Consider the following 25,319-nt stretch of genomic DNA (forward strand, 5'->3'; position numbering starts at 1 on the left):
TACCTCATTTCCTTGACATAATGCATTGGCTAGGTCTTCTGTGTGATCAAACAAGTGTTGTCCTATATTTGAAAGGGGATACTCTTATCTTTACTATGAACTAAAAACATTAATTGCAGACTTGTTTTGTACACCCTCTTTATTGGAGGTTAAGGAAATTCCCTTAAGTTCTAGTTTAACTTCTCTGCATCCATTGGGAAGATTATATTTTATCATTTAACATAATCTGATGATATGGTGACTAAAGCAGATTTTCTTATGTTGAAAATGGTATTCCTAAACCCTGCTTGAACGTGATTATAAGGATCTCATTCATACACACATGCAGCTGGGTACTATGGACTTACACTTTTTTATTACACTATCTTCATCTGGTTTTGCTACGAAGGTATAGCCTTATAGAATGCTTTGGATTGTTATCTCCTTTCTTATATTCTCTACGATAGTTTATAATCTCCTCTCCATTGGGAATTATGTCCCTTTTTCTATTACTAATATTATTAATCTATCCATGGTTTCTCCATCAGTTTTGCTAAAGATTTTGACAGTTTTGTCTTCTTAAAATGACTTGATTTTGTTGACCACATTCTTCCTTCTTTTTCATTTAATTAATTTCTGTTCTTTTTGTAGTTCTTTCTTGTTCAGTTCTATATTTCACTGTTTCCATTAGATTTCCTCTTTGGGACATGAAGAAATGTGTAGGGGTCAAAGATCTTGGGGGAAAAAAACTATCTTTTGAATAGATTTCTAATTTAACTGTATTACACTCATAAACCATGGCCCATATGCTATTTCACATCTGTCAAAGCATCCTTGGTGCCCTTAAGATATGGTTAATTTTAATTGTTCAATATATTAGAAAAGACTGAGTATTCTCTAATTGTTAGGTATCAATTTCTATTTATGTTCATAGGATCAACTTGTTAACTGTATTCATATTTTTAGTATTCTTGGTAATTTTTTTGTCTGCCTATCTGTTCTAGATATAATAAAATCTCCCAATATTCCTATGGTTTTATCCACCACTCCTTATTATTAATAGTTTTTGCTTTACATATATTTCAAGGCTATGTTTTTAGGTACAAACAAGGCTATGACCCTCTGTTGAGAAGCACAGGGAAGTGAATCTGTTTACATTTTAAATTATTGATGTATTTGTTTAATATGCTTTTTGTCATTTATTTTCTCCTTTCCTGCATTCTACTGAATTGATCCAGTTTTCTTTAGTCTCCTCTTTTCCTTCTGCTTATTTGGGAGGTTTCAATTATATTTATTACTTCACTGTCTATCTTTAAGTTCCTAATTTATACACAAGCATATTTAACAGACTATAAAGTACTAAAGCAAACATGCTGGCACACGTTAGTAATTCACTCAATTTCCCATTCCCACCTTCATTAATATTGTCTAGAATTTTAATTATACCTTTTTTAAACAAACCAAAAGAAAACTATTTTTATAGTCAATGATTAATTATATTTACTGGTATTTTGAGAATTTATTCACTCATTCTTGTTTTCTTGAATCTCACTTCTTGTCCCTCTAGGTTTACTTTTTCTCACTGCAATAAATCCTTAAATGTGTCTTTCAGTAAGTGTATAAAGTAGTCTATTTGTATGAATGACATTTTAGGCAAGAATGGAATTCTTAAGTAACCTTTATCTTCTCTTCTTATTTTGAAGATATTATTCCATTGTCTTCTAACATTCCTGATGAGGAGGTCTGCATCAGCATAACGCTCCTTCCTAATAACATCTTTTTAGATGTTATGTATAGATTTTTGCTTATCTTGCTCAGGATTTATGTGACCGATGAACGTCTGTCTTTCATTCTGGAGAATTCTTGGCCATTGTGTCTTTAAATGTAACTTTTCTGCCATTCCATTTCACTCTTTTCAACCTATCAAGTATAATGACCCTTCTTAATTCATCCTCCATTTGTCTCAATCTTTATATTTTTCATATTCATATTGGTTTCTGTGCTTTTAGTGACTCCTCTTTTTAACTGCATCTGGTAATAGCATTTCCCTAGGTGTTTAAAATACAAGAACTATGTTTTCTGTTCTATAACTTCTAATTGGTACATTTTTTATGTCCATCCTTCTTTAATGGATGAACATTTTATGGATACTATTCTTTATCGCTTCAAAAACCTTAAAGTCACACTAACACTGTTTGGTTTGAATTGCGTTTTGAAAGGACTGAATTCATGTCTGATTGCTGGTTTTGTTGTCTTGTTCACTGTAAGATTTCCTAACTTAAACCCAGTGCTTTTCAAGTTTAGTTCTAACTGTTTTTCCTATGGGTTATCTTTTCCACCTCCTCTCTGAACTTTTCTTCCCTCCATGTCTTTTTGACTGTCTCTACCTCACCCATGAGAAACACAGTCCAGAGACAATCTTGTATTGTCAACTGGGGATTCTGTGCCATGTGAAAAAGGGGGTATATTAGTCACTGAGCAAGACTAAAGCTTAGGCTGGGTCCTCTTTGCATGGTTCTGCTTTCTCACCCCTTGCCACCATTCATACTGTAAGTAAAAAACCTGGGTAGCCATCACTCTTTGCTGTTGTTGTTTCCAGGTTCCTTTTATGTCAGGCAATTCCCAATCCAGGGCCTGTTTGCCACAATGAGCCTGGGACCTCAATATGCATGGGGTGCTTCCGGACCTCATTACCCAAAAGCAGTCAGCTTCTTAATTTCCTCTGCCCTTTTCAAGATAATTAGTTCAGAAGGTTTATGTTTTCAATTTCACATATCCTTGCATTTTCCTGTTCAAGTTTTGATCCATATGGATTATCTTAAATATGCCTATCATTGCAAGTTTATTTTAGAAGGAGGTTAAATTGTGAACTCACAAACTCATAGCATCATAGCACCATCTCATCAAAAGTATTATTTTCTGTGAACTACAACAGTTTTCACTTCTTTCCAAAGTATGGAGTGGAGTTTGCCTAAGGCTATATGACCTGTGATATCATGACGAATTGAAGGCTGAAGCAGATGAGAATCCAGCTGTTTTCTATTAAGTTAAATGCTAAGGAGATTTACAAAGATGTAAAACAATGCCCCTCTTCTCAATAACCTTTGGTTTTGAAAATTGTTAATTTTTCATTAAAATGTTGCTTCCATTAACTTGTAATAGGCTTACTACCATTATTTAATAAAATACACATTTTAAATGATTTAATTTTTTAAAGATATAATTGATAAGTAAAAATTGTATATGTTTATGGTGTACAACATGGTGTTTCAATGTACATATACACTGTGAAAGGATGTCAAGCTAATTAACATACCTATCACCTCGCATACCATTTTTGTGTGTGAAGAACATTTAAGATTCACTCTGTTAGCATTTTTCAAGTATATATTAACTACAGTCACCAAGCTGTACAACAAATCACCAGAACTTTTTAATCCCATCTAACTGAAACTTTGCACCCTTTGGCCAGCATCAGCTCATCATCTCTAGCCCCTGACAACCACCATTCAACTCTCTACTTGTATGAGTTCAACTTTTTTAGATTTCACATATAAATAAGATCATGCAGTGTTTATCTTTCTGTATCTGGCTGATTTCACTTACCATAATGTCCTCCAGGTTTATCCATGTTGTCATAAATGACAGCATTTCCTTCATTTTAAAGGCCAATGTACAGATTATGTTTTTTTAATCCATTCATCAATCCATGGACAATTAGGTTGATTCCATATCTTGGCTAATGTGAATAATGCTGCAATGAACATGGAAGTGTATACTGATTTTCTTTGGATATGTAGCCAGAAGTGAGACTGCTGGGTCATATGGCAGTTTTAATTTTTTTTAATGAATTTCTATAACGACTATATTATGCTCCAACCAACAATGTACACAGGTTCCCTTTCTCCATTATCTTTGCCAACAGCTGAAGCTTTTCAGTTTGATTCAATTATTTTTGTCTATTTTTGCTTTTTCTGTCTGTGCTTTTAAAGTCTTATCCAAAACTGATTGCTTAGACCAATGTCAAGGTTTTTCTGATATGTTTTGTCCCAGTGATTTTACAGTTTCAGGTCTTATGTTTAAGTCTTTAATCCATTTAAGAGTTGATTTTTTAATATGGGGTGTCTAATTTCACTTCTTTATATATGGATATCTAGTTTTCCCAACCCACTTATTAAAAAAAAGGAAAACTCCCCTTTCCCGGTTGTATGTTCTTGACACTTTTGTCAAAGATCAACTGACGATAAATTATGGATCTATTTCTGGTTTTATGCCAGTATCATGTTGTTTTTATTACTGTGCTTTATACTCGATTTTAAAATCAGGTAGTGTGATGCCTCCAGCTTTGTTCTTTTCACTGAAAGTTTCTTTGGTTATTTGGGGTATTCTGTGGTTTCATATGAGTTTTAGGAGTATTTTTCTATTTCTGTGAAAAATGACATTGGCATTTTTGATAGAAATTGCATTGAATCTACAGATCAGTTTGGGTAGTATGGAGATTTTAAGAATACTTTCCAATCCATGAACAAAATGTATCTTTCTATTTGTGTCTTCAACTTCTTTCATCAGTCTTACAGTTTTCAGTGAACAGGTCTTTCATCTTTCTGGTTAAATTTATTCCTAAATAATTTGATAGTATTGTAAATGGAATTGTTTTCTTGATTTCTTTTTCGGATAGTTTATTGGTAGCCCCTAGAAACAATATTGGTTTTTACTGCAACTTTACTGAATTACTTTATTACTTTAAGTTTGTTTTGTGGCATCTTTGGGGTTTTCTATATATAAGACCACATCATCAGCAGAGACAATTTCACTTCTTCTGTTCCAATTTGTATGCCTTTTGTTTTTCCATATCTTGCTCCTGATCTTAATGGAAAACCTTCTGTTTTCCACCACTGACAGTGATGTTAGATGTGGGCTTGTCATATGTGACCTATAATATTTTGAGGCACATTCCTTCTATACATAATTTGTTGAGTTTTTATCATGAGAGGATGTTGAATTTTGTCAGATGTTTTTTCTGCATCAATTGAAATGATCACGATTTCCATGCTTCATTTTGTTAACATGGTATATCGCATTTACTTATTTGTGTATGTTGAACCATCCTTACATCCCAGTGATTAATGTCACTTAATCATAGTGTATGGTCCTTTCAATGTGCTGTTGAATTTAGTTTGCTAGTTATTTTGTTAAGGATTTTTACTTGTGTGTTCATCAGAGACATTGGCCTGTAATTTTCTATTTTTGTAGTGTCTTTGCCTGGCTGTGGTAGCAGGGTAATGCTGACCTCATAAAATGAGTTTAAAAGTTTTCCCTCCTCTTTAATTTTCTGGAAGAGTTTGAGATGGCTGAATGTTAATTCTTCCTTAAATATTTAGTAGAATTCACCAGTGAAGCAGTCAGGTACCAGGCTTTTCTTTGTTGGGAGGTTTTTGATTACAGATTCAATGTCCCTACTGTTTATTGATCTGCTCAGGACTTCTATTTCTTCATGATTTGGTCTTGATCCAATAGGTTGTATGTTTCTAATAATGTGTTCACTTCTAGGTTGTCCAATTTGTTGGTGCATACTTGTTCACAGTAGTAGTTTATGATCCTTTGTATTTCTGTGGTATCAGTTGTAATAATATCTCCTCTTTAATTTATAATTTTGAGTCTTCTTTTTTCTTAGCCTAGCTAACGGCTTGTCAATTTTATCTCTTCAAAAAAAAAAAAACAAAAATAAAACAAAACAGATTTCACTATTATGATTGTAGTTTCATTGATCTTTTCTATTCTCTATTTCATTTATTCCTGCTCTGATCTTTATCTTTCCTTCTTTCTCCGGACTTTGGGCTTAATTTGTTCATCTTTTTCTAGTTTCTTGAGGTTTAAAGTTAGGTTTTTTTTGGATCTTTGTTTTTCTTAATATAGTATTTAACACTATAAACTTCACTTTTAGAATTGCTTTCTCTACGCTGAAGTTCTGGCATGTGTTTCCATTTTCATTTTTCTCAAGGTATTTTTTATTTCCCTTTTGATTTTTTCTTCGACCTACTGGTTGTTCAGGAGTGAGTGTGTTGTTTAATTTCCACATATGTGTTGTTTCCCCATTTTCCTCATTATCGATTTCTAGTTTAATACCATTATAGTCAGAAAAGATACTTGATACAGATATTAATCTTCTTCAATTTGTTAAGGCTTGTTTTGTGGCCTAATATATGATTTGTCCTGGAGAATGTTCCTTGTATGCTTGAGAAGAATGTGTATTTTTCTGCAGTTAGATAGAATGATCTGTATATGTGTGAGGTCCACTTGGCCTACAGTATTGTTCAAATCTACTGTATCCTTATTGGTTTTCTATTTGGATAATCTATACATTGCTAAAAGTGGGGTACTGATGTGGTTTCACTCTATGTCCCCATCCAAATCTCATCTTGTGGCTCCCACAATTCCCACGTGTTACAAGAGGGACCAGGTGGGAGACAGTTGAATCATGGGGGCAAGTCTTTCCTGTGCTCTTCTCATGATGGTAAATAAGTCTCACAAGATCTGATGGTTTTGAAAACAGTAGTTTCTCTACATAAGCTCTCTCTTTGCCTGCCACCATCCATGTAAGACTTAACTCGTTCCTCCTTGCCTTCTGCCATGATTATGAGGCCTCCCCAGTCATGCAGAACTATAAGTCCATTAAACCTCTTTTTCTTCCCAGTCTTGGCTATGTCTTTTATCAGCAGTATGAAAATAGACTAATACAGTAAATTCATACCAGTAGAGTGGGGCGCTGCTGGAGATACCCAAAAATGTAGAAGCAACTTTGGAACTAGGTAACAGGCAGAGGCTGGAACAGTTTGGAGGGATCAGAAGAAGACAGGAAAATGTGGGAAAGTTTGGAACTTCCTAGAGGCTTGTTGAATGGCTTTGACAAAAATGCTGATAAGTGATATGAACAATAAGGTCTAGGCTGAGGTGGTCTCAGATAGAGATGAGGAACATGTTGGTAACTGGAACAAAGATGACTCTTGATATATTTTAGCAAAGAGACTGGCAGAGTTTTGCCCCTGCCCTCAAGATTTGTAGAACTTTAAATTTGAGAGAGATGATTTAGGGTACCTAGCAAAAGAAATTTCTAAGCAGCAAGCATTAAAGAAATGACGTGGGTGCTGTGAAAGGCATTCAGTTTTATAAGGGAAGCAGAGCATAAAACTTCAAAAAATTTGCAGGCTGACAATGACATAGAAAAGAAAATCCCATTTTCTGAGGAGAAATTCAAGCCTGCTGAAGAAATGTGCATAAGTAATGAGAAGCTGAATTTTAATCCCCAAGACAATAGGTAAAATGCCTCCAGGGAATATCAGAGGTCTTCACAGCACCTCCTCCCATCACAGGCCTGGAGGCATAGGAAGAAACAAATGGTTTTGTGGGCTGGGCCCAGGGTCCCCATGCTGTGTGCAGCCTAGGGACTTGGTGTCCTGTGTCCCAGCTGCTCCAACCATGACTAAAAGGGGCCAAGGTAGAGCTTGGGTCATAGTTTCAGAGGGCAGGAGCCCCAAGCCTTGGCAGCTTCTATGTGGTATTGAGCCTGCAGGTGCATAGATCAAGAACTGAGGTTTGGGAACCTCCACCTAGCTTTCAGAGGATATATGAAAACGCCTGGATGTTCAGTCAGAAGTTTGCTGCAGGGGTGGGGCTCTTGTAGAGAACCTCTGTTAGGGCAGTGCAGATGGGAAATGTGGGGTTGGAGCCCCCACACAGAGTCCCTACCGGGGCACTCCCTAGTGGAGTTGTGAGAAGAGGGCCACTATCCTCCAGACTCCGGAATGGTAGATCCACCTACAGCTTGCACTGTGCACCTGGAAAAGCTGCAGACACACCAGCTCATGACAGCAGCTGGGAGGGAGGCTGTACCCTGGCAAAGCCATAAAGGTAGAGGTGCCCAAGACCATGGGAACCCACCTCTTGCATCAGCAAAACCTGGATGTGAAACATGGACTCAAAGGAGATCATTTTGGAGCTTTAAGATTTGATTGCCCAGCTGGATCCTGGGGAAGGAACGTGGCTTGGCTCTGTGTCCCCACCCAAATCTCACCTTATGGCTCCATAATTCCCACATGTTGTAGGAGGAACTTGGTGGGAGACAGCTGAATCACGGGGGTGGGTCTTTCCCATGCTGTTCTCATGTTGGTGAATAAGTCTCATGAGATCTGATGGTTTTGAAAACGGGAGTTTCCCTGCACAAGCTCTTTGCCTGCCGCCATCCATGTAAGACTTGACTTGTTCCTCCTTGCCTTCTGCCATGATTGTGAGGCCTCCCCAGCCATGTGGAACATTAGGTCCATCAAACCTCTTTTTTTTCCCAGCCTTGGGTATGTCATTATCAGCAGTGTGAAACTGGACTAACATAGGTATTGAAGTCCTCTGACTTGATTTCTAGTTTTTAAAATATCTAAAACTGTACATATTGATAGATAAAAGCTACATAAGCAAACATTCTTTGGGGCCCTCATTTTCAAGAGTGTAAACTCTCAAAAAGCTTGAGAATCACTGGTCTACAATAAATCTGTAATAGTCTGGGTTATCTGAGCAGATTAGATGGAAATCTGTCTTTTTCACTATTATGATCTCAAGGCCTAGCACAAAGCTTAATACGCAGAAATCTCCCGATAAATGTTTATTCAGCTATTGTTTCAACAAATATTTGAGTGCCTGCTATTTTATTAGGTTGGTGCAAAAGCAATAGTGGTTTTTGCAATTACTTTTAATATAAGACCCAATGCTAGGTCAAGTTCATGGTTCATTGTAAATCAAATTGAAATGCCCCCTGCCATAACTTATTTATTTAATATATTTTCAGAGTTTCAATCCAGCTGGGAAGAAACGTTCAATAAACCTTTAAGGATTATGGTGAATGCTTTAAACAAACAAACAAACAAGCAAAACCAGGATCCCAAAATGAGGAGGGTTGTGTTTGTATGGTAGACATAGAATAGTCAGGGATTGCTGAGGAAGAGAAACAGACTACATTTTGAAAAACCCAGCCTGGGGAAGAGGAAGGGAAGAACATTTCAAAAAGACAAAACAGGCTGGGAGTGGGTGGCTCATGCCTGTAATCCCAACACTTTGGGAGGCTGAGGGGGAGGATCACCTGAGATCAGGAGCTTGACACCAGCCTGGTCAACATGGTGAAACCCCATCTCTACTAAAAATACATAAATTAGCCAGGCATGTTAGTGCATGCCGATAATCCCAGGTACTACTTGGGAGGCTGAGGTGGGAGAATTGCTTGAGCCCAGGAGGTGGAGGTTGCAGTGAGCCGAGATGGTGCCACTGAACTCCAACCTGGGTGACAGAGTGAGATTCCATCTCAAAAAAAAAAAAGGACAAAACAGCAATATACAAAGACCATAAAGGAAAAAAACAGAAAAGATATCAGAATGGCTAGAGGATAATGAGGGATGTAAAATGAGGCTGTACAGTTATTCAAAAGCCAGCTCTTTAGGAACTTGTAGGTTAAAAGAAAGATCTTGAACTTAATCCTAAATGTAATGGGGGCCATTAAAGATTTTTAAATAAGGCCTGACACAGTCCATATTAAGATGAATCATGTTGCTCTGTGGCGAACTGAGGGACTAGAGATACTTAAGAGAGGAAGCAGAAAGACCAGTTAAGGGGCAGCTGTCTAGGCAAAGGATGGCATGGCAGGGCTCTGGTCTAGTATGGTGGCAGTAGAGATAGGGAGAAGTGGACAAATACAAGATGTACTTTGGAAACAATATAGGCAAATCTTGCTGATGATTTGTGTATGTGTGGCCAAGAATCAGAAATGAGTTCCACATTTCTAGTTTGGATAACTGGGTGCACAGAAGTGTTACTTGGTGAGTATCTAAGACACAGGTTTCAGGGGAAGAGCATAAAATCACGAGCTATCTGGGACATGTAATATTTAAGATGCTTATACTAAAACAAGTGGAGACACTGAGCAGACCTCTGGAGAGGTCTCTGCTGGAGCTCTGAAGTCCTCTACACATAGCTGATTTGTTGCCTCAATAGACCAATTAAAATAAACACTACTTTACAAAATAAATAAAGAATCTAGTTCTTCAGTATTTAGAGCTCATATGTATATATTCAGTGCTGCTAGATAAATATCTTCATATACAAATTTGTACACCATTCCTCAGTAATGCAAAACTAATGAATTTTCCTTAAGGAAAACTTTTATTTTTTAACTCTCTTAAATAGGAGTTTTAGGACAATATAAAGCCAAATATTCATATTAAAGTAACCAACCCTTTCACAAAAGCTGCTCCTAAGTCCAAATATTAAAAGAACAGTTGCCAAAAGCAATTAATTACATACAAGTTTAAAGACAGGCAAAAGACCACCCCCATAATGAATCAGATGTTATAAAAGGAAAATATGTCAAGTCTGGTAGACAGTGTTAAGGTTCAGAACTAAAGTTCAGCTTATATGTTCCTGTCCAAAAGGGCACTGGGCACTATTTCTCATAAGAAGCTAAAATGTTCAGAAGTCAAGCTATAACACAGTAACCAAGGTAGTATATATAGAAAATGTAGGGTTACTCATCCACTTTTTGCTCAAGTTGGTTTACCAGCCAGAAAGCTCTAATCCTGAATTTGTAAAATGGTAACTGTTCACTTATCCAACCATCTAATAAACAGATAATGAGTATCAACTACCTCTAGACACTAGAGATACAGTGAAAAACAATGGAGACATAGTCTCTCCCTTCATGGAGCTTATAGCCCACTGATGAAGCCAAACAATCAAATAAGCATGCAAATAACATGAAGTAACAAGCAGTAAGTGTGATGAAGAAACACCAAATTATATAACACATATATCAGAGAGCCTGACCCAATCTAGGTAGTAAGGAAAGACATTCTGTGCGTAGTTAACAGCGTGCACAAGGGTTATGAGGCAGAGGGAATACAGAAACCTGTGTAGCTAGAGTACAGAATAGCATAAGGTAAAGGCTACAGAAGGAGAGAAGAGTCAGACCTTACAAGACCCTGTAGGCCATTTAAGGACTGGAGATCCCAGACAACCACAATGGTAGCACACTACAGGAATTTCTCCTAGGTGAGATCAGCACTCAACTCTCAACCATGATTTCCACACATACTCACATGTCAATGCCTGAGGACAGGACCAGAATAATCAGGAGAGGTACTCTGGCTTCCACAATGCAGATCATCATGCAAACAGAGAAAATGCAGTTTTATCTGGTTGGTTTTAAAGGCCCATCATGAAATAAACCTAAGAAAAATGGAGAATAATAATTGAGATAAAAGTTAACATGAATCAGAAAGCAGAAAAACAGCTGGAGGTAAGAGATACAGGTTTAACAAAGTCTAACAATAAGTAAAATGTTCACAAAGAGGAGACTGGATGAATAAATTATGACATATTAACAGAAAAATCTACAACCATAAAAAAGCACGCAAAAACTCTTATGAAACAATCACCAAGATACATTGTTAAATGAAAAGCCAAGGTGTTGAACAGTAAACACAGTATACTTCACTTATTAAATAAAAAGAGAAACATACTGTATACATATTTGCTTCCATATGCATGGAAGAACACTGGAAAGATAGTCACAAAACTAGTGACACTGGTTATCTTTTTCTTTTTCTGACTCAAACACATCTTCTGAGACACTTGTTATTTATACAGAGGGAAACTGATGGCTTGAAGATGGGATGTGGGGAGGAGGAATTTTCTCCTTTTTGAATTCCAAGCCACACAAATATATTACCTATTAAAAGTTTTTTTAAAAAGTTAATATTCAATATGATTTTAGAGGAGTACATATGAATATTTTAATGAAAAGGAATATTTTTAAGGAAAATAAAAATTACCAAACTGACTACCAAAGGAATCCCGGGGGCGGCGGGGAGATAGGAAGAGTCTTTTTACAAAGAATCTTGTATGTCAAAACCTTCTAGTACATATTAATAATCTAGCCCCCACAGGCTCCATGAGATAAAACTAATACTTATTGAATATGTCCTGTGTGCTATGTACTGCATCAAGCATTACATGTATTTGCAGCTCATCCTTACAATTTCTCTGAGATAGGTGTCCTCATCACCTCTAATATACATATAAGGAAACTGAAGCATACCCAGTAAGTAACTCCAGAGGTCAGACTCTGCAACTACTATCCTACATTAATTCTATATTAATAAACTGGAAAATCTTAAAGAAATGCCTCATTTTCTAAGGAAACAGAAATTACTTGAAATCTGTTTGACTGGAAGTGTTCTTCCAATGCCTAAGGAACAAATTATTCTTAGTCTGCACAGATAGTTACCAGGACATTAAAAAGAAAAAGACGAGGGCTTGCCAATTCATTGAACTAAATTAGAAGAGTAGCTTTCAGGAACATATTTCTTATGATGAAAATGTGTTACAAGAATAGCTTTCTTGTATGGGACACTCACCCTGTGCCAGGCACTGGGGTAAGTGCTTTATAAAAGATCTGGGTGCCACTTGGAAAACAATGTGGCAGTTCTTCAAAAGGTTAAACATAGAGTTACCACATTACCCAGTAATTCTACTGGCAGGTAAAATTAAAACACGTGTTCACACAAAAACTGGCACATCAATGTTCTTAACAGCATTATTCATAATAGCCAAAAGGTGGAAACAAGCCAAATGCCCACTGGCTGATGAACAGATAAATAACATATGGTATATCCAAACAATAGAATATTATTTGACAATAGAAAAGAACAAACTTCTAATACATGCTACAGCATAAATGAAATTTGAAAACAGTACGCTAAGTTAAAAAAAAAAAAAAAAAAAGGGCAGTCACAAAAGCTCACACATTGTATGATTCCATTTACATGAAATGTCCAGAATAGGCAAATCTACAGACAGAAAATAGGTGAATGGTTGCCTAGGTTTGGAGGAAGAGGGGAATGAGGAGTGAAGGGTTTTCTTTTAGGGTAATGAAAATGTTCTCAAGTTGATGGCACTGATAGCTGTACAACTCTGAATATGCTAAACACTGAACTGTACACACTATAAACAGGTGAATTGTATGATAGATGAATTACATCTTGATAAGGCTGTTATTAAAAATGTATCTATCTAGGTGTATTTTCCTAACAGCCTTAATGAAACTAAAACTAATATACTTACTTTGTAGACGAGAAATCTGCAGCTTAGAGAGGACGCTATTGACTCACAGTCATAATCTAATTAGTTGAGAAAGCCAGAATTCAAATTTGTTTTTCTGTCTATATTGTTCACTATCTCCCAACACAATCCTATGTAAGTGCACTGAAAATCTTCAAGAAATGGCCCGCTTTTTTTCTTAGAAAACAAACTTATGACTAACAGGTTCATGAAAGCAGCCTCGTAAGAACAATTAATTCATATACAGTTGAAAATCTCAAATTCAAAAAAATCAGAAATTCAAAACACTTCTAGTGGCCAGTATTTCAGATAAGGAACACTCAACCCATAATGCTATTAAACATCTCAAACCTAAAGTAAGAGGGAAGCTTTCCATTTAAGAAGCTAGGAAATGGCTTTCAAGTGCATCCTATTTCAAGAGTGCCGTGGAGAATAAAACAAATAATATATATAATTTATTAAACTTTTACAATGCATAAGGCCTGGCACCAAGCACCTTATGTGAATTATTATGTTTAATTATTATAACAACTTAATAAAGTAGATACTATTATTATCCAGGTTTTAAAGATGAGAGGCAAGCCTTCAAAGGTATCTTTTCCCAGTTACAAGCTAAAGGGTGGCAGAGCTAGAAATCAAACCCAAATCTGATGGATTCCTGAGCCTGAGCTCTCAGCCACCACTGGGTACATTTCTAGGCTATTAAATTTGAAAGCCACAATGAAATGGATCGTTCTAGAAAGGAAGAGAGATAATAAAAACTTGGCAAATGTCAGGGGAGTACTTTCCTCAAAAAGTACTCCAAGCCTTTGCCATTTATAGGCAACTTTCTTCATACTGCCAAAGAACAAATAATTCTATGCTTTACAAATTGTGTAATTTCAGCAAAAAGAGACAAGTGTTTCATTTGAACAAAGCACATGGATTTTCAACCCCAAATATACCTTACTTTGCAATAAGAATGTGTATGTACCAGGAATGTGCCTAAGCACTTTATAATTGTTAGCTTTTTAAATCTGCATAACTATCTCAAGTCGGTACTACTAATAACCCCTATTTTACAGATGAGGAAGGGGAGGCACAAGGAGGGTAGATGACTGGCACAAAGTCCCATGGCTAGAAAGTGGTCAGGATTAAAAACCAAGGCATCTAGCTCTACCCTCCAGCACTTAGTCTGCTCAACCAAATCTCAAAAAAGAATATGATATAGCTAATATATGATTCACTGGACTCCCTTCATATGCATTATCCCAACCTGACAACCAAGAAGGTAGATAAGTTTACTGCCTATTGCAAGATGAAGACCATGAGGCTGAGTGATATGCTAAGTTGCCCAAATACACCCAGTTAAAACATATCAGAACCAAAACTGTATTAAATCCATGTCTTTCTGACTCCACATCACACCACTAGTCACTATGTCATGAAATACTATGGTAGGGGTCAGCAAACTACAGCAAGCAGGCCAAATCCAGTCTGCTGTGTTTTTATACAGTTCACACAGCCAACGTACAAAAATTCAGTTGAATCAAAAACAGATGGTTGTATTTCATGAGAAAATTAAATGAAACCTAAATTTCTATGTTCATACATAACACTAGCTGTACACACCTATTTATTTACAGCTGCTTTCACACTACAAGGACAGCTGAGTAATTTTGATAAGACGTTGGTATATCCCACAAAGCCTGAAATATTCATTGTTTGGCCCTTTACGGAAAAGATTTGCTGACCCTCTTTGTTATTAAATTTAAAACTCGTATTAAAATGGAGGAGGAGTACACAAAAAGTACCCCCCAAAAAGGAAGAAAAAGCATGGCCTCAAAAGGTGACTGGAGTAGGAATGGAAACTAACTTCCAACTTTCAAGGAACAAATAATGTCTCTGTTCCATAAAGTGTTCCAAAGCCTAGAAAACAGTGGAAGGCTTCCCAGTTCATTTTAATTAACTGGTTCACAGAGGTTTACAATCCCTAAGCTGTTTTAATTGGAAAGAACTCCCATGATGGAAATAACAACAGCTGGCAGTTATGGAACTTTCCCTATGCTGCCAGGTGCTGTGGTTAAGTAGAAGATTTCTATTTAATCTTCCTGACAAGCAGGAAGGTAGGATGCCATTGTTACCCAATTTCAGGGATGAAACTGGGGCCTCGGGATGTTAAACAAATTGCCCAATGTTCCACATCTAATAAGAGCTCAGCGCTCTAACCCTCATATCTGCCCCCCAGAAATTACAGTCTTAACACAACCCCATTTACTTTCAATCTAATAAATCTGTAAATATAAGGAAATACATAATTTCCTGAAAAAATATAAAGTACCAAAAGTAACTATCAAAATAATCTTGGTGAGCTGTATAAATTTCCTACCAACTCCCAGGAAGCAAATAAATATGTGCCACAAATTGATCTGGATCATAAGAAAACAGACAAGTTTTAATACCCTAGCCCACTGAGTTGAAGTAGCACTCATCTCTAACTCATCACAGCTCTCCCCAAATTAAAAAAAAAAAAAAAAAAAATCCATGCAAGATAATGATAGCTAACATTTTTAGCTGAACTATATGCCAGACACATTTCTAAACAATTCCGATGCAATAACTCATTTAAACTAGGAATAAGTATCCCCTGCAGACTAAGACATAGGGAGGCTGAATGGTTGTCCAAAATGACGCAAGCGAGAGCCTGGATCCAAATCCAAGCCAGCAAGCGAACAAACTCGGCATCCTTAACAGACTTCCAGCTAATAACTCTGAAAATCCTAATTAAACATGTTCAATCCAGGAAAAAAGAAATTGGCAAAACTGAGCCAAATTTAAGGGGATAAAGTGGTGTGTGGCATACCTACAGCTTTCAGTGTCTGCAGTGTCCACAATCCACTCAGCAAGGCAGTTCTGAACCAAAACTATCCTCCTCTAAAAGAGGTGAGACCAAACTCCACAAAAACGTCACAGTATGGATGAACTTCAAAAGTATTATGCTAAGTGTAAGAAGCCAGCCGCAAAAGATCATAGATTGTACAATTCCGTTTTCACGGAACGTCCAGAAAAGGGAAATCTCAGGAGGCATAAAGCGGATTAGTGGTTGCCTGGGGCTGATCCTCAAATGGGCTCGAGGGAACTGGGGATGGTGGGATTGGTTGATGCAAACATTCTAAAAGTGGATTGCGGTGATGGCCGTACAACTCCATACGTTTACTACAAAATGTTGAGTTGTACACTGGGCACATTTTGACGTAAACTGCATCTCCACAAAACCGTTTAAAAGAGGCTGGGAACCCCAGCAACCGCTTCACGTCCTACGCTCCGTGCTAGGCGTCTCGCAGGTTTTTCCCCTGTCAAATCAATGCTAATAACGGCAAACGCCAAGTTTTGAGAAACGCTGGCGTGGAATGGGCACACTAGGGGAAAGAGGATGGGCCCCAGACGTCAGCAGCCGTTCCTGGAAGGTGCTCGCCTGTTTCGAAAACCCTGGCGGCGAAGCTGGAAGCCGTCGGTGGGCCCGGCAGATAAGAGACCACGTCCTGCGGAAGAGTCCCGTGACGGTCCGGTCACCGGGGGAACGCCGGGCCTCCCCCGGCTGGGTCTCAGCGCGAGGCCGTCTGGAGGATAGCAGAGGGATCTCCCCAAGAGAAGGGAAGCCCATGTGCCGAAGACGCCTGACGGCGCGAACCCCCCAACCTGAGTGAACCCAAAGAGAGGCCAATCCTCCAGCCCGCGGCGGCCCAAGATGGCGCCAGAGCCCGAGGCCCTCTGCGCATGCGCCCCGCCCGCCTTCGGCTCTAGCCGGGTCACCGTTGTGGTTTAGTTTCTCGGTTCCTCTGAAGAGGTTGGTCAGGAGAACCATGGCCTCCATTGACTACATCCTCAGAGTCGCAGCTCTCTTCAGTGGAACTCCAGTCACCGAGAAGGGTTGCTGTGAGACCCAAGCAGAAGCATTTCCGGTCAACGAGGCCGTGGGTAGTGCGCATGCGCGCAGTGCAGGTACCTGAAGCAAGAGCACCTGGGAAACTGTGAAGTGACACAAGCCCTGCCCTCAGGGAGCTCACTGCTGACTGGGAAAGAGATAGGAGAACGGGTCAAACGTGGGACCTCTGTCAGCTGTACCCAAAGGCCTGTGATAGAGCTTGGAGAAATGTGCATTTGGACACATTATTTTTATATTGTCATCTAAACAGTGAGGTAATCTTTTAAAAAGTCTTAGAATTACATTAAATTTCAGTTTTAGAATCATATTTAATTATATTTCGAATAAATTTTGTATGGGTTTTTTGTTTTTCCGGTTTTTTTTGAGACACCATCTCACTCTATCACCCAGGCTGGAGTGCAGCGGTGTGATCACAGCTCACTCAGCCTCAACTTCCCAGGCTCAAGTGATCCTCCCTCTCAGCCCCCTGAGTAGCTGGGACTACAGGCATGCACCATTGCACGCGGCTAATTTTTTTTTTTTTTTAATAGAAATGGATTTGCACCATGTTGCCCAGACTGATCTCAAACTCCTGGGCTCAAGCGATGCGCCTGCCTAGGCCTCCCAATATTTCGTTATGTTGTGGGGAAAAGATATATGATTCTATGACCAGAATGAAAGCTCTGAGAGGGTAGGCACTGATGAGTGTAGGTGCATTAACCTCTGCACCTTGCATGGTAATTGGCATGGAACGGATGCTCCTCGAGTATTTCTCAAATGACTGAATGGAGTCTTTGAAAAAGGCACCCTGAGTTACTGTTAATGGACAGATTCCCTAATAATTAGCTACTGTTAATCGAATAGATTAGCTGATAACACCAACTTTTGATTTGAATCAAAGTGACCTAGTGTGAAAAGTAGGGTTATCAGATTTAGTAAATAAAAAATACAGAATAACCCTGTCAAATGTGATTTTCAGATAAACTAAACAATTTGTTAGCATATGTCCTGTTTGGGTACACTGGGTGTCCTATATTTTATCTAGCAACTTAGAAGATATGTTAAGGTGGGAAGGAAAAATGACTGTATTCCTCTTAGAAAAAGAACTGGAAGACAGCCAGGCACAGTGGCTTATGCCTGTAATCCCAGCACTTTGGGCGGCTGAGGCTGGCGGATCACCTGAAGTCGGGAGTTCGAGACCAGCCTGGCCAACGTGGAGAAACCCCGTCTCTACTAAAAATACAAAATTAGCCAGGTGTGGTGGCATATGCCTGTAATCCCAGCTATTAGGGAGGCTGAGGCAAGAAAATCACTTGAACCCAGGAGGCGAATGTTGCAGTGAACTAAGATTGCACCACAGCACTCCAGCCTGGGCAACAAGAATGAAACTCTGTCTCTCTCACACACACACACACACACACACACACACACACACACACACTAGAGGAGAAAAGAAAACAGTACCTGGAATTTGTAAATAAATACCTCCAAACAATTATAAAGCAGATCAGAAAACTACACTTGATAAACTGTGATTTATAAAGTTTGTGCTAAGTGTTGTATTTACATCATCTTAATTGAAACCTCCTACACAGTAGGATGATTATTTTATAAGTCCAGAAAGCAGCTCAGAGATAGGAGGTCACCCTTGCCCAAGTTCTAGTATTTTCACTGTCACCCCCAAAAATATTTATTGCCTCCCGGTGGTTCACACCTGTAATCCTAGCACTTTGGGAGGCTGAGGCAGGCAGATTGCCTGAACTCAGGAGTTCGAGACAAGCCTGGCCAACATGAAAAAACCCCGTCACTACTAAAAGTACAAAAAATTAGCCGAATGTGGCCACGCTACCCTGTAGTCCCAGCTACTCAGGAGGCTGAGGCAGGAGGATTGTTTGAACCCAGGAGTGGGTGGTTGCAGGGAGTCAAGATCACGCCACTTCACTCCTGCCTGGGTGATAGAGTGAGACTCCGCGTCAAAAATAAATAAATAAAATAATAATTATTATTTATTGAGAACTGACTGTGTGCTGCTGGTCCAGGATTTCTATTCCACATAATCTACCTTCAGAGCTGGAAAATTCCAGTGTCTGACCATTCCTCAGCCTCCCCCCTTCCCCACTCCAGCTGCAGTTTCCATGGTAACAAACTGAAGCTGCCTCTGTAGCTAACAAGAGCTAAGAGTTTTTGAAAGGGAATAAGCCAGAACAATTGACGTCAACCTAGCCTGGCTGGGGGATGGTGAGGACTGCTTGAAGCCCTAAAGCCTTCTATTCCTCCATCAATGGTTTGTGGAAGAATTTGTATGCGTTAACATCTGTCCTTGAATGAAGACTCTGCAAAAGAATAAAAGCTGTCTGTGTAAACCTTTACAGACCCCATGAATTCATAAGTTTTCACTTCAGGAACTGCTGCAAACACTGGTGACATAAACTTAATGCATCCTTACCATTTATTAAAATGTATTTAGTCATTATTCAGGTAATAATGACGGGGGGAGGGACTTCTACCTATCAGACCCCAAGGATATAATTACCATCCAAACAGACACAGTCTCTCTTTTCCTGTTTCTTAGAGTCCAGCGGAAGAGACATTTATTTGCTTATTCTTCAGAATATTCTGAGGAACCATATGTATGAGACATGTATTAGGGACTGGGAGATCCACAGATGAGTTCAAAACAAATCACTCCACTGCATGGAAATGATCCTACTGAGGTCAAACATTAAATAGATAATCACAAAACAGCAAATGTTTACTGAGCAGCTACTGTGGCGTCAGGCACTGTTTTAGGCAAGGGTACAACGGCAGGGAACAACATAGGCTTGGTATCTGTTCTCGTGGGACTTACTTTCTGATGGAAAGAGAGGGAAAATCTATAAATGAATTCATCTGCCTTTAGTTAGAAGATACAGGATACTAAACTCAAACTGACTTAAATAAAAAGGAGAATTTATTGGCCTAAGTAACTGAAAATGCCAGAGATAGAACCGATCTCATCAGTATTCACGAACGAGATTTATGTTGTTGCAGATCTCTAGTTTTTCTGCCCAACACTCCTTTCCCAGGCTTCCTGCCACAGGAGCCTTCTTTCCTGTGGAGAACTAGTTAGCAACTGACCCAGGTCTGGTCCCATCATGCTGTTGCCGTGCCCACAGTGATTGGTTCAGGAATGGGCACATGACTCCAATGGGCTAGTCAGAGACTTACTTACGTGGGACTTTTCCTTGGGAATTATGAGAAATAACATTCCCTTTGCTGGGATGATAAACTGGTCTGAAGTGTGCCTGGCCTATAGCCACCTTTTCTTCCTACTGGAATAAAGCAAGAAAATTAGAGCATCCCACTGTGTGTTTTTAAGCTTCTATTAAATAATGTATGTCATGTGCTTTGCACATAGTAAATTCTCAATAAATGTTCCAGTGTTGTTAGTGATTTACAAAGGAATGAGGGAGAAGAAATTATTTGCAGGGACTGGAAGATTGTGGGTTTGTTAACTGTTTCAAAATGAAGGTAAATCAGGAGGGTTTTTGGAGAGCATGGAATGAAAACATGGAGGTCCACGGTGTAGAGGAATGTTTCCTCCAAGCCACAGCGAGGTTTCATGAGCTGTCCAGGGTTCACTGAAGAATACCCTTGTCTGGATTCAAAATGCTTGTACCAACCCATTCAGACATTCACCAACCCCTTCCCTGGGTAAAATTCTGTAGAAGAGAAGGTGCACAAGGCATGATCATAGCCATTAAGGACCTTATACTCAACTGGGGTAGCAGAGAAGTGAAGAACCAGTAACAGTAAGGCCAGAGGAGTATGGGTCAAGTCTGGGTCTTTCTGCCCCTCAAATCCATCACTTGCATCTCCAACAGAAACCTTGGTTTGTCCACACCTGTCTCCCACTGCCTCCGTCCCCACGCCACCATCCTCAGCTACCGAGTTTCTGTCATCTCTTCCCTGTTCAAGAATGACCATTTCCTCGTTGTGTCTGCTTCCTCACTGCCCTTCTCCCATACCTGCTTTACATACAGCCAAAATGCCCTTTCCAAAAACCATACTGGCCATGAGTACATTGGGCTGCCTGGGAAGAGCCAGAACCCAGCAGGAAGCTGCAGAAACTGTCAAGGCAGGCAAAGCCATGGACCTCCTCTGTCCCCACTCTGAGTAGGAGCAAGGAGGGGGGCCACAGAAGGTGACTCAGCCTCCAGGGGAGGCTGCATCTGCTCGTCCGCTCTCTCTCCTCTCTCTGCCTCTCTAGAGACCCCGCCCTTCTCAGGGAGTGGGTGCAGCAAGGGGAGAAGGCCCCTGAGATGTGATGAGAAGCTTCATTTATTATAACTCCAAACTGACAACAACCCAACTGTTCATCAATTGATTAAAGAAATTGTTTTATATTTTTGCAGTCAATTTTCCTCGACAATAAAAATGAACAAACTATTGGCAGATGCATCATCATGTTTAAATCCCCAAAAGCCAGGCGCGGTGGCTCACACCTGTAATCCCAGCACTGTGGGAGGCCAAGGCGGGTGGATCACGAGGTCAAGAGATCGAGACCATCCTGGTCAACATGGTGAAACCCCATCTCTACTAAAAATACAAAAAAATTAGCTGGGCATGGTGGCGCGTGCCTGTAATCCCAGCTACTCAGGAGGCTGAGGCAGGAGAATTGCCTGAACCCAGGAGGCGGAGGTTGCGGTGAGCCGAGATCGCGCCATTGCACTCCAGCCTGGGTAACAAGAGGGAAATTCCATCTCAAAAAAAAAAAAAAAAAAATTAGCCGGGTGTGGTGGAGCACGCCTGTAGTCCCAGCTGCTTGGGAGGCTGAGGTGGGAGGATGGCTTGAGCCCAGGAGATTAAGGCTGGAGTGAGCCATGATTGCTGCACTCCACTCCCGCCTGGGTGACAGAGCAAGACTCCATCTCAAAAAAAAAAAAAAAGTTACAATGAGGTCATTAGGGTGGGTGCTGACCCAATAGGGTCAGCTATTCTTATTAGAAGAAGAGGTTAGGGCATGAAAAGACCACATTCTCTCACCACTTTCTTCTAAACAGGCTTCTTCCTCCCTCCACCCATGACACTGCTGTGCTCAAAATCTACTATGCTGTCAGATCTAATGGTCACTTCTCTGTCCTCAGGTGATGAGGCTTCACTGTGGCAATCAACACAGTTGATCTCTTCCTCCTCCTCAAAAACACTTCCTTCTTGTACCTTCGTAGACCCTCTATCCTGATTCTCCTGGCCCCACCTTCTTTCAGCTCTCCTTTCTCTGCTTATAGGTACCAAAGCTGAGAGTGTGCACACCCGCGGACCCCGCCATTCTTACTCAGAGAGCCCAGATGACCACTCCCCAAATGCGCACTGAGCCAGGAATAATAATAAGTCCTATTATGCATCTAGTGCCCACGATAGGCTGGTCACGCTCCCTGTCCAGGAATGCATTTAGATGAGCAATTATTTATTGCTCATTCATTTAGATATATCTCCTTCATGTTTCACAGATATATACGGGAATACATTTAGATGAGTAGTAAGTAATCTACATGAGCAATACATAATTGCTCACCTATTTAGATATATCTCCTTCACGTTTCACAGAGCTGACAGTCTCGTGGGGCCTCAATTGTCAAAAAAGTTGACAATGAGCAAGTTCTCACAAGCTTGGGAAAAGATGGATTAGTCAGCAGCCAGGGAAACAGGGAGATATCAGAATCAGTTTTAAACTTGCACAACTGACCCATGGCAGCCTGCCTCAGCGAACGCGCCTTTGCAAGCCAAACAATCGCTTGGTTAGGAGGGACTCACTCCGATACACACGTCTCCGAGTGCCAACCAATCCACAAGGGTCTCACTCGAGAGACCACGGTCCTGCAGCTGATCTCAGTCCCTTGATGTCTATGAAAGCCCCACAACCTCTGAACTGCACATGGCCTCCGAAACCCTCCATAAAACCAGACCATTCTGCACAGAGACTGCCTGGTTAGCATAGCTCTCTCTCCTTTATTATGCTAAGAAATCAATTCAGCATTGTTCTTTTATTCCAGATATTGACTTGTGTTAGCTTGGGCTGCTGTGACAAAGTACCACAGACTGAGTAGCTTAAACCACAGAAATTTATTTTCTGACAGTTTTGGAGGTGAAAAGTCCAAGATGGAGGTGTTGCTGGGGTTGGCTCCTTCTGAGGCCTCTCTTTGGCTGATATCCTGCTGCCTTTTCTCCAGGTCCTTACAGGGTTGTCCCTCTGCGTGTGTCTGTGTTCTGGTCTCCTCTTCTTTCGTGCACACGTGTGTGTGTGTGTGTGTGTGTGTGTTTATGTTGTTTTTTTGAGATGGAGTCTGGCTCTGTCGCCCAGGCTGGAGTGCAGTGGTGCAATCTGGGCTCACTGCAACCTCTGCTTCCCAGGTTCAAGCAATTCCTTGTCTCAGCCTCCCGAGTAGCTGGGATTACAAGTGCCTGCCACCATGTCCAGCTAATTTTTTGTATTTTTAGTAGAGACGGGGTTTCACCATCTTGGCCAGGCTGGTCTTGAACTCCTGACCTTGTGATTCACCTGCCTCAGCCTCCCAAAGTGCTGGGAATACAAGCGTGAGCCACTGTGCCCGGCCATGGTCTCTTCTTCTTAAAAGGATAGCAGCATATGGATAAGGACTCACCCTAATAACTGCATTTTATTTACCTCTTCAAAGACTCTCTCTCTGGCCAGGCTCAGTGGCTTATGCCTATAATCCCAGCACTATGGGAGGCCGAGATGGGTGGATCATCTGAGGTCAGGAGTTCAAGACCAGCCTGGCCAACATGGTGGAATCCTGTCTCTACTAAAGATACAAAAATTAGCCGGTGTGGTGGTGGTGCCTGTAATCCCAGCTACTCAGGAGGCTGAGGCAGGAGAATCGTTTGAACCCGGAAGGCGGAAGTTTCAGTGAGCTGAGATCGCGCCATTGCACTCCAGCCTTGGAGACAAGGATGAAGCTACGTATCAAAAAACAAATATATGAAGATGGGGGCGGGAGGTGTGCCACAGTTCAGACCGTAATGGAGTACTAGTGTCATTGTGCTTTGGAGAAATAAATACGCCACCTTTATGGCTACAGATCACTCCTGCATTGCTAAGCTCTTTTGCTTTCCTGGGAAGACGTTTCTTTCCTCCAGTGTGGGAAATGAAGTCCTGGCACCTGGCTTTTGGGCACATGCTGTGCCCCACATGAATGAATCCTCCAAGTTCTGGGTTTCTTGCTCACAGCTTTCCTGACCCTTCTGCCCAGGGAGGTAGCAACTGGGAGGATTTAATGTTCTTGAGCAGAGGCAGTGGAGAATATTGAACTGATGGATAAATCATTCTCTGGCCTTTGCCTTGGGATGCCGTTAGCTCCAGAGACTTGGAATCATGTCTCTGTAGCATCCCGTCCTCCTAATTAGAACGAGGAGAACCACACTGCACATTAACAAGAAGAAAACAAGCTCTCTTCCCCAGCAGAGGCATGGTGGGGGGCTCAGGTTGTTCAAATCCAGGCAGGATGGCAGCAGGTGCCCTCAGCACCCCATGGCAACCAGGGGATGGAGGGGCACTCCTGGCTTTCACTTCCAGGAGAGATACGTTCTTGCAGCGGCCTCCCCAGCTCACCTCCTGGGACCCAGCTTCCCCAGAGGAGAGGAGAGATGGTCTCGTGCTGCTCCCAGGCCTGTCCTACTTGAGCTGGTCTTCCTTCTTTGTAAAGATTTCGTTTCTTGTTTTCAGATTATTACCTTGGCTGGTCACTCACCTGAAAAGTCTCTGGAGATCAAAAGTCCCACCTGTACATCTCTTGGGGAAAGGAAGTGCCTAGGAAGGCAGGGATGCAGACTCAGCACTCTCCACATCCAGGCTCCACGCCCCACCACAGGGATGCAGACTCAGTGCTCTCCACGTCCAGGCTCCATGCCCCACCACAGGGATGCAGACTCAGTGCTCTCCACGTCCAGGCTCCATGTCCCACCACAGGGATGCAGACTCAGTGCTGTCCACGTCCAGGCTCCATGCCCCACCACAAGGATGCAGACTCAGTGCTCTCCACATCCAGGCTCCATGTCCCACCACAGGGATGCAGACTCAGTGCTCTCCACGTCCAGGCTCCATGCCCCACCACAGGGATGCAGACTCAGCGCTCTCCACGTCCAGACTCCATGCCCCACCACAGGGATGCAGACTCAGCACTCTCTACATCCAGGCTCCATGTCCCACCACAGGGATGCAGACTCAGTGCTCTCCACATCCAGGCTCCATGCCCCACCACAGGGATACAGACTCAGCGCTCTC

This window comes from Aotus nancymaae, unplaced genomic scaffold (genome assembly GCF_030222135.1).
Source record: "Aotus nancymaae isolate 86718 unplaced genomic scaffold, 86718_ANA_hifiasm-v0.15.2.pri h1tg000069l, whole genome shotgun sequence".
Lineage (NCBI taxonomy): Eukaryota > Metazoa > Chordata > Mammalia > Primates > Aotidae > Aotus > Aotus nancymaae.